Source organism: Moschus berezovskii, chromosome 24, assembly GCF_049115385.1.
Source record: "Moschus berezovskii isolate FMDL1 chromosome 24, NW_MosBer_1.0, whole genome shotgun sequence".
NCBI classification, from domain to species: Eukaryota; Metazoa; Chordata; class Mammalia; order Artiodactyla; family Moschidae; genus Moschus; species Moschus berezovskii.
In genome coordinates, this window is record NC_142483.1 from 56,570,810 (window position 1) to 56,584,324 (window position 13,515).

At 45.1% G+C, this 13,515-nt stretch overlaps 1 protein-coding gene across 1 annotated transcript in view; it reads right to left on the reverse strand.

The window, feature by feature from the left end:
• Positions 1-13,515, reverse strand: part of TGFBR2 (transforming growth factor beta receptor 2) — an 89,852-nt gene that overhangs the window by 35,206 nt on the left and 41,131 nt on the right. The window lies entirely within an intron of this gene.

Here is a 13,515-nt window from a genome sequence, read left to right on the forward strand (position 1 = left end):
CCAAGCTTTCAGGGAATAGGTCATTTCAATGTCAGCCAAACTCAGTAAATAGGAAAAGCACTGTGTCTCATTCTTTGAAAATAGGACAACCAAAAACAAAAAGAATATATGAAAATTACAGAACAATCTCACTTGCTATGATTTGAAAAACGAATTCTAAATAAAAATGGTGTGTTGTGCAGTGCTAACTTGCTTCAGTCGTGTCTGACTCTTTGCTACCCTATGGCCTTCCAAGCTCCTCATCCATGGGATTCTCCAGGCAAGAATAACTGGAGTGAGTTGCCATGCCCTCCTCCAGGGGATCTTCCTGACCCAGGAAGATCAAACCCTTGTCTCTTGTGTCTCCTGCATTGGCATTCATGTTCTTTACCACTAGCGCCAATAATAAAAATGATAGTAATCCAAATCCAGCCAAAGCTATAAAAGTATTATTTTAAATTAAAAACAAATATGCAAAGAAAACAACCCCTATCACTGACCACACTAATAATTTAAAGGAGAAAAAAAATGTATGATCAATTCGGTAGATACAGAGAAAGTATATGATAAAGCAAAACGCCTCCATAAGGAATATATACCAACAATCTTCAGCAAAGCTTATTCTAACGGGGATATTTCAAATGCATTCCTTTGAAAAACAGTTCAGGCACTGAGGCCAACTACAGCTATTTCTACTCAATGTGACTTGCATCCCAACCAACCAGTGCTGGGAGGCAGAATGGTGGAATGTGCCACCCCAGGAAAGAAGGGTTACCCAGATGGGCTCATGTCACCCGGTCCTTTTCCCTAGCAGTGCTGTTTAGTCTCCAGATGTCACTGGGCTTGCTCATCTACTGTATGCACAGAGCCCTGACAGGTAGCTGCCTTTCTGACGATACAATTTATCTGAAAGGGATGATGTGGCATCGGAAGACAAGCTCACAATATTAAAAGCACTCTTCATTCAGTCCCAAAACCCTATTATTTCCAAAGAGACCAACACAAAGTGCATTTTCTTAAAACAGCTTATTTGAGAATTTTTATCCCAAGTCTCCTGTATATCCCCAAATCACCTCTCTGCCCTGCTGTGTTTGTTTGCTGCCTGGGGTTTAAGGTCACATTTTGTGCAGGACATTACCCAAAAGTGACTGAATTTCAAACCCTGAACTCCTTGCAGCCCTTGGAAGGAAACTTCTCTTGAGCTTTCCAAGTCTAAAATCTAAGCAAGGTATTGTACTTTTCATGTTACTCCTTTGCCTCTAAACCAGACACTACATTGAGCTGAGGTTCGATTTCATGATTTTCTTAATACACACTTACAAGTTGCCTTTATTGACAATTTGAAGAAAAAATTGTCAATAGAAGTCTAGAAGAAAAGTTCTAGACTTAAACTAGTAATATTTTATCAGGCAATAGAAACCCCTAAGAATAATCAAGGTAGATTCTACAATGGCAGTCCAGTGATTAGGACTCTGTGTTCTCATTGGCAAGGGTCCGGGTTCTATCCCTGGTTAAGAAATTAAGATCCCACAAGCCATGCAGCATGGAAAGAAAAAAACAAAAACAAAAACTGACAGTTATCGTTCTGTATATTTAGAGGAAGCAGCGTGGTAGAAGCTGGTTTTAAGAACCTGGGATTCTGAAGCTTTTGCACAGCAAAAGAAACCATAAACAAAACAAAAAGACAACCCAAAGAACGGGAGAAAAGTCTGCAAATGAAGTGACCCACAAGGGATTAATCTCTAAAATATGCAAAGAGCTCGTGCAGCTCAATATTAAAAAAAAAAAAAAGCGGGCGGGGTGTTCCTGGTAGCTCAGTGGTAAAAAATCCATCTGCCGATGCAGGGGATACAGATTCAACCTGACACAGGAGGACCCCACAGCCCGCGGAACAACTAAGCCTGCGCGCCACACCTACAGAGCCTGTGCTCTGGAGCCCCAGAGCCACAGCTACCGAGCCAACGTGCTGCAAATGTGGAAGCCCATGTGTCCTGGAACCAGTTCCCTGCAGTGAGAGAAGCCCATGCACTGCAGCTAGAGAAAAGCCCGCACAGCAATGAAGACCCAGCACAGCCAAAAATACGTAATTTTTTTAATTCTGAAAAAAAAATGAGAAGAGCTAAATAGACATATCTCCAAAGAAGACACATGAAAAGATGATCAGTATTTTAACTATTAAAGAAAAGTGAGTCAAAACTATAGTGAGTACCACCTCCCGTTGATCAGAAGGGCCATTATCAAAAATCCACAAATAATAAATGCTGGAGGGCGCAGAGAAAAGGGACCCATCCAACACTGTTGGTGGGAATGTAAGTTGGTAACAGCTACTCTGGAGAACAGTATGGAGGTTTCTCAAAAACAAAGCTACCATATAATCCGGCAATCCCACTCCTAGGCATGTATCTAGAGAAATATGTTGTCCCGTGTTCACTGCAGCACTATTTACAATAGCCAAGACTCAGAAGCCACCACACTATCCATCAACAGATGAACAGTAAAAGAAGACATGCTGTGTGTGTGTGTGTGTGTGTGTAATAGAATATACTCAGCCATTAAAAAGAATGAAATAATGCCATTTGCAGCAACATGGGTGGACCTGGAGATGATCATACTAAATAAAATAAGTCAGACAGAGGAAGACAAGTATCATATGATATCACTTCAGGTAGAACCTAAAAACTGATACAAGTGAACGAATTAACAGAACAGAAACAGACTCCGAGATTTCAAACATAAACATAGTTACCAAAGGGGAAAGTGTGGGAGAGGGATAAATTAGGAATACAGGATTAGTAGGTACAAACAATTGATACTATACATAAAACAGGTAAACAATTAAGGACCCATATAGCACAGGGAACTATATTCAATACCTTGTAATAACCTACAATGGAAAAGTATCTGAAAAAGAATACGCGTGTGTGTGTGTACATGTATATATGACTGAGCCTCTTTGCTGCACACCTCAGACACCCACAACACTGTAAAACAACTACACCTCAATTAAAAAAAAAACAACAAGCAGAAGGCTATGGTGGGAGGCAGTCTGGCTATACTAAGAGAAGAGAGGCAGGTGCTTTTTGGCTGTCTGGTTTGAATTCTGTTTTCCCAGAGGCAAAACTCAGTTTTACCACATACCAAGCCATGAAATCAAAAGACACTTACTCCTTGGAAGGAAAGTTATGACCAACCTAGATAGCATATTAAAAAGCAGAGACATTACTTTGCCAACCAAGGTCCGTCTAGTCAAGGCTATGGTTTTTCCCGTGGTCATGTATGGATGTGAGAGTTGGGCTGTGAAGAAAGCTGACCACCGAAGAATTGATGCTTTTGGACTGTGGTGCTAGAGAAGACTCTTGAGAGTCCCTTGGACTGCAAGGAGATCCAACCAGTCCATTCTAAAGGAGATCAATCCTGAGTGTTATTGGAAGGACCGATGCTAAAGCTGAAACTCCAATACTTTGGCCAGCTCATGCGAAGAGTTGACTCGTTGGCAAAGACCCTGATACTGGGAGGGACTGGGGGCAGGAGGAGAAGGGGATGGCAGAGGATGAGATGGCTGGATAGCATCACCGACTCGATGGACATGAGTTTGAGTGAACTCCGGGAGTTGGTGATGGACAGGGAGGCCTGGCGTGCTGTGATTCATGGGGTCGCAAAGATTTGGACACGACTGAGCAACTGAACTGAACTAAACTGAGTGATGTTGGACCTAGTTATAATAAAGAAGATGCTGAAAGTGAACAAAAGGTACCAACATCCCGTAAACATTTACTGGCTAAGTTCCAAGTGTGTTCACTCAACATACAAGGGAAGCATTACTGAGTCGCAGCCCAGGCCCCTGCAGGACACGGACCCCTAGAGGAGAATATACGGGATCTCGCAAGAAGCAAAGCAAACTGCCTCCTTATTCTGTGACATCCACATGCTATTGGCTTTCCTCTGTTCTTGCCCCGTCTCTCCCTTACATCCTCATCCATCATACTACATATATACTTTCTAATCCGGGAGTTGCTATATATACATACTTTCTAACTTGGGAGTTCCAAAATTTTGTATATTTTCTCATCTTTAAAAATACTGACGGCATGGTACAAAAAGAGTCTCCTGGAACGCTGCTCTTCAGGGTATGCCCTCAGACCAGTGCAGTCAGCAGGCACCACCTGGGGACTTAGGGAAACGCAGCATCTCAGCCCTGTGCTAGTGGCAGCAGACCTGCGTGTGACAGCGCCTCTGTGAGACTCACTCACACAGTCCGGTTTGAAAAGCACTGCTTCAGCGAACATCCCTTGGGAGTCTTCCACAGACAGGACTTGTTGGCAAAGCCCTAGGACAACCATACTCTGCCAGCCAGTGAGAAAATGGTTCATGAGAATGTTCCAGTAGAAAAACTGCAGGAGGAGTGCAGAGAGAGATATAATTCCCTATCCATCATCTCAAGAAAAAGTAAACAAATTCAGCCAAACAGTAAAAAACCACTTTAATTAAACAACAGAAGGCCAGGAGCTCGTGCAGGCCTTAAATAGACTTCCAGCATGTGGACAGCACTGTTTGACACTCTAGGCAGACTCTGAGAACACTTTTCCCCAAATGATGGCATTCTCTCCAGCCCATTTGATCGTTTTCTTCTAACTGTACATATTTCAAAAGTAAGCTTTTGCTTCCCTCCTCAAACATCCCATTCCACAGCCTACATTATTTACTTCTTCTCTTCCTCTCTCCCCCGAAAAGGGTCTTTCAGGCAGTCTACTCCAGAAAGACACCTCTTCAGAACACTCCTGAGAGGTGCAGAGGAAACCTGCCATAAAGGAAACCACAGCGGGACTCCACTCCCATACTCTAGAGTAAGTCATCCCATACTCTAAACCCCAACAGACATCTTAGGAGAAAGTCTTAACACAGGGTTATTCTAAAACATATTCTTTATAACCAGGTATGGCCTTCCTGTAAGCCCACTTACCAGCTTTCCTGCTATTCTCTGAAGCTAAAGACAACACAATGACTCCCTCCTCTTCTATGGGATGGGAGTTCTCCAACTGTTGCTGGGCATTTAGCCCATTTCCCTAAATCATCTTTTTCAGGCTCAACATCTCTATTTTCTTCAGTCACTCCTGAAAAGACCTATTTATCACACTCATATTTATCAGACCCTAAAATCTGCCCGCCCAGCAAGGAGCAGGCACCCCATATACACTGGGTCCTTTCTCTGAGTATACAGTGATCTGTTCTCCGAAATCGCTCCTGTTTCTCAGATTCTCCGTGGCGCTTCCCCAGACCCGGCTCCGCCATGTGGAGTGTAGTGACGCAGGCCTCCCGCCGCTCTGAGCAAGGCGTGAAGACGACTCCTCGCTGGAGTGCTCTCAAGTCTCCTTCTCACTCTCTTCACCAAGCCTCCAGTTTCAGAATGACCTGAACGCACGTCTGAACCCGCCGAGCAGATGCCAAGCCCGCTCTCTGATACGCTGCTTGTTTGCAATCAGCTGTGTGAACTGACAGGCCTCATCTGACGTGGTGTGGCGGTCCCCACTGGTCATTCAGGCAGGCAGGGCCCGGCGCGGCCCGCGGCACGGCGGCGCCTCACGGCGTCTTCCCTGCACGGGCCGGCCCGCGCCCTCGGGAGCAGCATCTCCTCACCACCCCGTCCAGGGGAGAGCCCTCGGAGCGTCACCCAGCCTGGGCTTGGTGTAGACCCCCTCCCCGCTGCTGCCAGTTCTCGCATTCTCTTCCCTGGCGGGAAAGGAACCCTCTGGGCCTCCCTGTCTCAGGGACGTTCGCGTTTTCATGAGACCTGAAGGTAGAGAGATCGGGCTGGAGTGACCCCACTATCTTCTCCAACAGGGAGGCCAGAGGCTTTAGAAAAGCTCATCAGTTGTGCATTTCACCAACATCTGTCTCGTTACCCAAACACCTCCACCCCTGCCTTCCATTTGGCTCCGCCTGAGGCCGGCTGTGTCTGGTTTTCGGCCCCCACCACTGCCCTCTCTCCGGGATGCGGATGAGCCTGCCCGGAGTGTGTCGTTTCGCCGGTTCGGAGACGCCCACCCGGGAGGCCCCTGGCCCCACGCTAAGCGCTTGGCTGAGGAGTGTGGCGAGCGCCGTGAGGGCCTCTCCGCTATTCCCAGGCAAGGGCCGACCCAGGTGTGTGTCCTGCTGGTTCTTCTGCTCCTCTAGCCTCAAGGGCTGAGTCTGGCTGCTTCCTGTGGGGGCCGCCACTCTAATTGTCACCATCCTCTTTCAGGTTATATGGGGAACAGGCTGAAAAATATAAATCCCTTTGGCAGAACAAACTGTCTTGAATTCAGTGGTTTCCAACACTGGCTGCATATTAGAATATCTTGGCGAGATGTTTTTTTTTTTTTTTAAATCCTGACACAGGCCCCAGACCAATTAAGTCCGAAACTGCAGGGCTAAGACCCAGTTAATGAGTCGTTTTTAAAGCTTCTCAGGTGTTTCCAATGTGCAGCCAAGGCCAAGAACGAACTCAGCCTGACAGGAGACTAGGAAAAGGTCCCCAGAAAAAGAGAAGTCATGAAAAGAATTTTAATCACTAAATGTAGGATCCATTGTTCCTGACACTGGACCCAGCGATAGAGGCTTATATATATATTTTAAAGTAGAGAAGCAAATATGTATTATTTCTTTAAAAGTTAATATTAGCTTTTGTAAGGCATAATTATTGCTGGGAACATTGAAATTTTATATAATTAGCAATGAGCAAGAGTTATTTGAGGATCAGAAAAGGTTTTCCAAAAAACCAGTCAGCCAGATGTCCAACTAGAGGTAAATACAGCCTCTGGGGTTCAGAACGGGCGGAAATGAGGGTCAGTTTCCCAGTGGCTAGCTGACTCCAGTGTTTTTCCACTGGTGGGACATTGGGGTACTTGGAAAGGAGCAAACAGTCTCCTGGACCCTTTTTACTGTCACCCATCTGTGTGTTGTTTACAGAACACGAGGCGGCAGCTGTGAGAGGAGAGCCTTGTAACAAGGCCAGCCCCACTGGCCCAAGCGTCTCACTGGTCGCTCACATCCAGGGGCTGGGATTCGAGACAGACTGTGTCCTTAATGGATTCCACTCGGCTGTGATTCACGTCAGAATGAGGTTCCAGGGTAGAAATATTCACAGCCGGCAACCACACATGGCCTCAAAGCATCTTTGTTTACTTTGCTGCTTAGGGAAAAGGGAAAAAAAACTACAGAAGCCAGTTGCTTTGCCTGAAGACACTTCAAATACACGCTAAGCCTCACTGGACTGAGTCACTGTGCCCTCCGGCATGTATGATCTTTATCGTCTCCTTGACCAGACATGGGCTGTAGTTGGGGATTCTGGGGGGTGGGGATTCGGGCGGGGGGGGGGGGGATGGGGGTGCTTCTAAGTCATTCATGACCCAAGGCTCCTTCAGCACTGAGTCATCACCTCAAATAACTGATTTCTTTTCCCAGGAATGAGACGTGGAACTTCAATCCATAATTGTCTTTCTCATCTAACAACTTTTCTGCACCATGTTTCCACACTTACTTTTTTCCTTTTGCACTGAGACCAGAAAGTAAATCTGCTTTGTCTTCCTTGAAACCAAAAGGCCCAACTGGCGAGCCGGCTGTTTTGAGTGGCGAGGGCACGCTCACTCAGGGCCACCCGGCACCAGCATTCTGCTGCTGCTTTACCGGCAGAAACTCAGCGCTTCCCCACGGAACCAGCCCCTGCATGCTGGAGCAGAAGGGACGCAGAGTGAGACTGGAGAGGAAGGAGGCAGCGCGTCAAGCCCTCCCTGCCTCACAAACCAAGACGCGTCCACAGAGCGCGCGAGCCACGTGGTCCCCCCTCAGAGCGGGTCTGCTGGGTGGCGGGAAGTGGCAGGATTAAGGTCACACAGGTCCACGGGGACCCCGCTGGCTGAGATGATCTGCTAGCAAGTTAAACAGAGACAGGAAACCGCGTGTCTGATACTGTAAAAAAAAGTCATCTGTCTTCCTGCCAGCTTTAGGCTTGCAAACCAAACGGTCTGTTTTCATTTAAGAGAAACTCGACAACAATGAGAGAGGACAGAAGGAGACTCTGTGGGTTCCAGGAGCCCTGGCCCCTCGCTCTCTGGGGTACCTTGGGGCCTGCAGGCAGCGCGCGGCCGGCCAGTGGCACTCAAGTCGCTGAGTGGAGCCTGCGTCGCTGTTTAACCACATCGGGTGAACCCTGAGTCAGAGTGGTTTCTAGAGCCCCGGTTTCTTAGTTAATTAGGTATAACTGATGTAGTTACTGACAGGTCCATCCTGTAAAAATATAAAATCTCATGCAACCTAGAGATAGATGCAGTCAGGGGAAAGGCCAAGAAAAATTAAGAACGGGAGCTGGAATCAAGACAAATGGAAAGTAGATGTAGGAAAACTGGCAAACGGGTGATGTCAGTATACAAAATCCACACCAACATACTTGCCAGAAGCATGACTCAAGCTTTTCTGGTAGTCAGCACTGTAGGGAGAAATACAGCAAAACATGATATCCACATCAGGGGCTGGCCCGAAGCCATGTTTTGTAAATAAAGTTTTATTGGAACACAGCCATGTCCAACTTGTTTACACACTGCCTGTGGCTGCAACAGAGACTCTCTGGCCTGTGAAGCCCCAAATAATCAGGACCTTTAGCAAAGAAGTTTGCTAATCCCTGCTCTATCTGAAGCTCTCTATGCTTCAAGGTGTCCTGAAGATCAGAAGCAAATATACCTTCATGAAGGGAATAATCTTTCCAAGGCAGAGAGCTGAGAGAAATTTCTCCCGGCTTCCTCAGCAAGGTGACAATGCAGAGAATAGTTTCCTCAACAGCGTTCTTGACAGATTCTCTGATTCCCAGGCTGTTGCTGATGATGGACAATACCTATACACGTGTCCGCTGAAGGAATTTTCTGGAAGGAGAACGCAACACGACATTGGTACAAAGCACCTCACTCCTCTGGCTAAATTCAAAGACAAGATTCAAATGGATTAAAGGAAACAACAGTGACTCTTTACAGCCAGAACGTATCGCATACTTGCTCTCTGCCGGGACTTATTTTACGTTCCACACATGAATAAACACATTTATCCTCACAGAAATCCTATTCAAAGCGAGCACTGTTTTCTATCCCCATTTTTCAGAGGAGAAAACTGAAACTGTTTCATCCAGGGACAAACCACTTATAAATGGCTCAGCTGGGATCTGAACCCAGAAAATCTCACTGGGGAGACCACGATCGTCTCAAAAGATGAGCATCCCAATAGTCATCATTTGTGAAGATCATTCCTCTCACAAGCCCGTGAACGATATAGCCTCTGGTTGAGCTGCCTGCCTCAGACTGGCTGAATGGGAAGTCTGGGTGCAGTTCAGCGACCAGGTGTGTGTCCATAGCCTTGTACGGGGTGAGACAGTTGTTAACAAGCAACCTTCCCACCCCCGAACATGGGAGGTTGGTGGTATTCCCTCAAAAACAGACCAAATTATCCAACTCTCCCATAGACAAATGGTGGAGAGCCACCTGTGAAATCTTGGGAAATTTACATCACTCTGTAAAAACCCATTTCTTTGTAGGTAAAATGAAAAGTTTGGACGAGCTAAGTGCATGGGCTTCATTTCAGCATAAAAAAGTTATGACCCTAAAAAGGACCGAGATGACAAGCGCTGGCAAGAACGTGAGGAAAAGGGAACCCCACACTGCTGATGGGAATGTAAGCTGGTGCAGTCACTGTGGGGAACAGTACGGAGGTTCCTCAAAACAAGAAAAACAGAATTTCCACTTGACCCAGCAATTCCACTCCTGGGTATTTATCCAAAGAAATAAAAACAGGATCTCAGTGAGATACCTGTACTCCATATTCACTGCTGCCTCATGAATAATCAGCAAGACCTGGAAGCAACCTAAGTGTCTGTTAAGGGATGCACAGATGAAGAAGTGGTGTGCATATTAAGCCACGAAGAGAGGGGGTCCTGCCGTTTGTGTCTTACAGGTACACTTTGAGGACATTATGCTAAATGAAATAAGCCAAACAGAGAAAGACAAATAGCTCGTGGTATAATTTACATGTGGAATCTTAAAAAAAAAAGCAAACTCAAAAACAGAGAGATGGTTGCAGATTGCAGTGTTATAGTTAGTCCTTTTTAACCACATTAGAAATAAATTTAGGTCCAACTGAATCCAAGAATACACACATTTAACATAAGCAAAATAAATGTGAAAAAAATCAGCAAAAAAAAAAAAAGGTGGTTGCCATGGGCTGGAGGATGGGGAATAGGGAGAGGCGGTTAATAGGGCAGAAACTGTCAGCGCCAAGATGAACGCGCACTGAGGATCTGGTGCAAAACACAGTGACTACAGTTGATAGCATTATTGTACAGCTGAAATTTACTAAGAGAGAGGAACTTAAATGATCTCACACTCAAAGAAGATAAATATGTGAGGTGATGGATATGTGAACTGCCTAGATGGGGCAGGGAGTGGAAATCCTTTCACAAAGTGTATGCATATCAAGTCACCATGATGTACACTTTAAATATCTACAGCTTTATTTGTTAAATATACCTGAGTAAATTTGAAAAAATGCTAGAGTGTGATGTCAAACAAAGTTAGGACTGTAGGAAACAAAGCAAAGCACCCAAGAATTTCCACAACCCAGATTTTGGGCATGCTGCACACCAGTTAAGAAGGGGTTGGGCCTCTGGCCTTGAAACCAAACTTCTCAGAGTCCAGGCTTGAGGTTACTGCTAATGCCCTTTCCCACATGGCCAAGGGGCCCTGCCATTTCCAGAAGTTCAGCTCTACGTCTGGAGGAGAATGGGAGGGCCAGGGATCCAGCCTCGGGGGCTGGAAGTAGAGAAAAGGCGCGCCTCCTTCAACCTGCCACGAGTTGCCTTCTCAGCCCCGCAGATGAACAGAGTAGACAGCTGAGGAGCAAATGATGCAGGCGGCCTCCTTTAGTGCCTCTCTTCTCTTTGCCCAGGGCTCCTCAGGCTACCCGACAGCTCCCTCAGAGATCCAGTTCAGAACAGCATCTTGTGAGGTGCATCCTGAAAGCATTCCTACTGTCTTCCTGCTTTAGGCAACAGTATGGTTACAATTCCACAGAAAAAGTAACGAGAACATTATCATGGAGACCAAAGAAATGTTCCTGAAGAGGCACCTCACCTTCTCTACGTGGAGGTCCACACTGGCACAAAGTACACACACACACACAGAAATGACTTCACTATCACTATGGAAAAACACCCCTATTTCACTGAGGAATTCTGTCACACGAAAGGACTGAGTAAAGCTTACTTAGCTCATTTCCAAATGACCAGGTTTAAGATCAACTGTACCATTCCTGGGTTGACCGATTAGTTTGGCAATGTTAGCAAAACGTCCATCGACACATGAATGGATAAAGAGGTGGCACACATATATAATCGAGCATTGCTCATCCACAAAAAAGAAGGAACAGTGCCGTGTGCAGCAACCTGGATGGACCTAGAGATGGTCATACTAAGTCAGAAAGAGAAAGGCAAACACTGTAAGATATCACACACATGTGGGATCTAAAATATGACACAAATGAACCTATCTGTGAAACAGAAGCATGAACACAGGAAACAGACTGGTGGTTGTCAAGGGGGGAGGGGTCGGGAGAGGACCGACTGAGAGGGTGGGATTAACAGATGTAGCTTTTATGTACAGAATGGATAAACAACAAGGCCCCACCGTGGAGCACAGAGAACTGTATTCAATCTCCTATGATCAGTCACAAAAGAATATATAAAAAAGAATGTGTGTGTGGGGAGGGGTGGGCGTATAACTGAGTCACTTCGCTATGTAGCAGTAATTACTAATAACACATTATAGGTCTTCTTTTTTTAAGACTTCTTTTTTTTTTTAAGTTTTCACTGGAGAGTCGGACACGACTGAGCGATTGAACTGAACTGATTCTTTAGTATGAAGAAGAAATAGTGGCAATAAGAAAAATCGGTCCCAAAGTGTTCTGATACTTGATAGGTGAGGAAAATATCCCACCATAGAGGAAAGACTTATTTTTAAGCATACTCCCTGGAGCATTTTAGAAGACTCTGAAATCACTCAGCTATCTGAGTCATCAGCTGTGCTGGAGTTCTTGAATTGTACAATGAGAAACTGCCTTCATGCTGATTATCTCACCTCACAAGGAAACAAACAGTCTGATAATGAATAACAGGGAAAACATGAACGTGTGCCCATGATTATCACAAGAGTTGAAAGACACTGAAAACTGAAGTCATAAACACCTTAAGAACTCACAGGAGTACACACACACACATAAAGTATATCCAATTTTCAAGCCACTTGTCAACCGTCACCTTTGAATGAAATAAATTCTTCCATTGTGGATAAGCCAGTATGCAAAAGGAGAGAAAATTTCACAGATGATAGTAAATATGAATGGATATTCCACTGTTAGGGATTAATTCTTTTCGCTTAGCCTGGGCCTTCTTTTTAAAGGTGAAGGGTACTTGGGGAAGGTTAACGTGGTAAACCAGAACACCAGGGTTGCCACATTTTAGTGTGATTAAATCTAGTTACAGCATCTCTCCTAACTTAAATTACGTAAGGAGAAAACGAAGTGGCATGCTTGTAGGATGAAGTAGAGAGGAGTGACTTTGAAAAGTGCTAGCGAAGTATACATACCTGCCTTTGTACTCATAGAATTTCACATGGATGGGAAGCTGAGCAGGAAGGGAGGGAAACTGGCTAAAGGACACGGAGAAAGAGGCGGGGCTGCAGTGCCTGGGGCTCCACAACGCATGAGACCTGTCGTTCCCCACAGCCGGCACACACGGCAGGAGGGGCAGTGCGTTAGCCCAGCACCTGTGTTCCAAAAGGACTTTTTATTGACTTGGACCTACTGAGGGTAAAATAACTTTTCCTTATTCCGATTTACAACCCTAAAACCAGAATATTCTTTTCACTACTGCCTGGAAAAATTAAAAGACATTATCTCCAGTGTTGGAGAAAGTAGATGGAAATTCATATGTTTATGTATCTTTGGGGGCATGAGAACAATTTAATAGCAATTATCCAAATTTAAAATGTGCATATCTCTGACCTAGAAATTTCTTTTCTAGAAGTCTATCTTGCAGAAATATTAGCACAAATGTGTCAGATGTTTTTACTAAGATAGTCAGTGCAGCACTAAGTGGAATCCTGGAGATATCTGAAACAGTCTGTCAACAAGGGAATGGTTATGTCACTTGCAGAAGGTGTGCGTATACAATTCTAGACAGCAATTAACAGGCTACAGTAGGCTACATATAATAGGTTATATATACAATCTACATATATTATCTTGTTTAGAAAAGGAATAAAAGTGGCTGAGTGAAAAAAAAATATTGCCAGGTAATATTTATGGTATGATTAACTATTTGCACTGAAAGATGGATGAGTGGGTGCAATGAACGGATGGACAGGTAGATGGATAGACAGATGGATGGGTGGGTGAATGCATGGACAGAATAACAGATGGACGGATGAATAGACAGATGAACAAGTGGATGGACAGACAGATGGACAG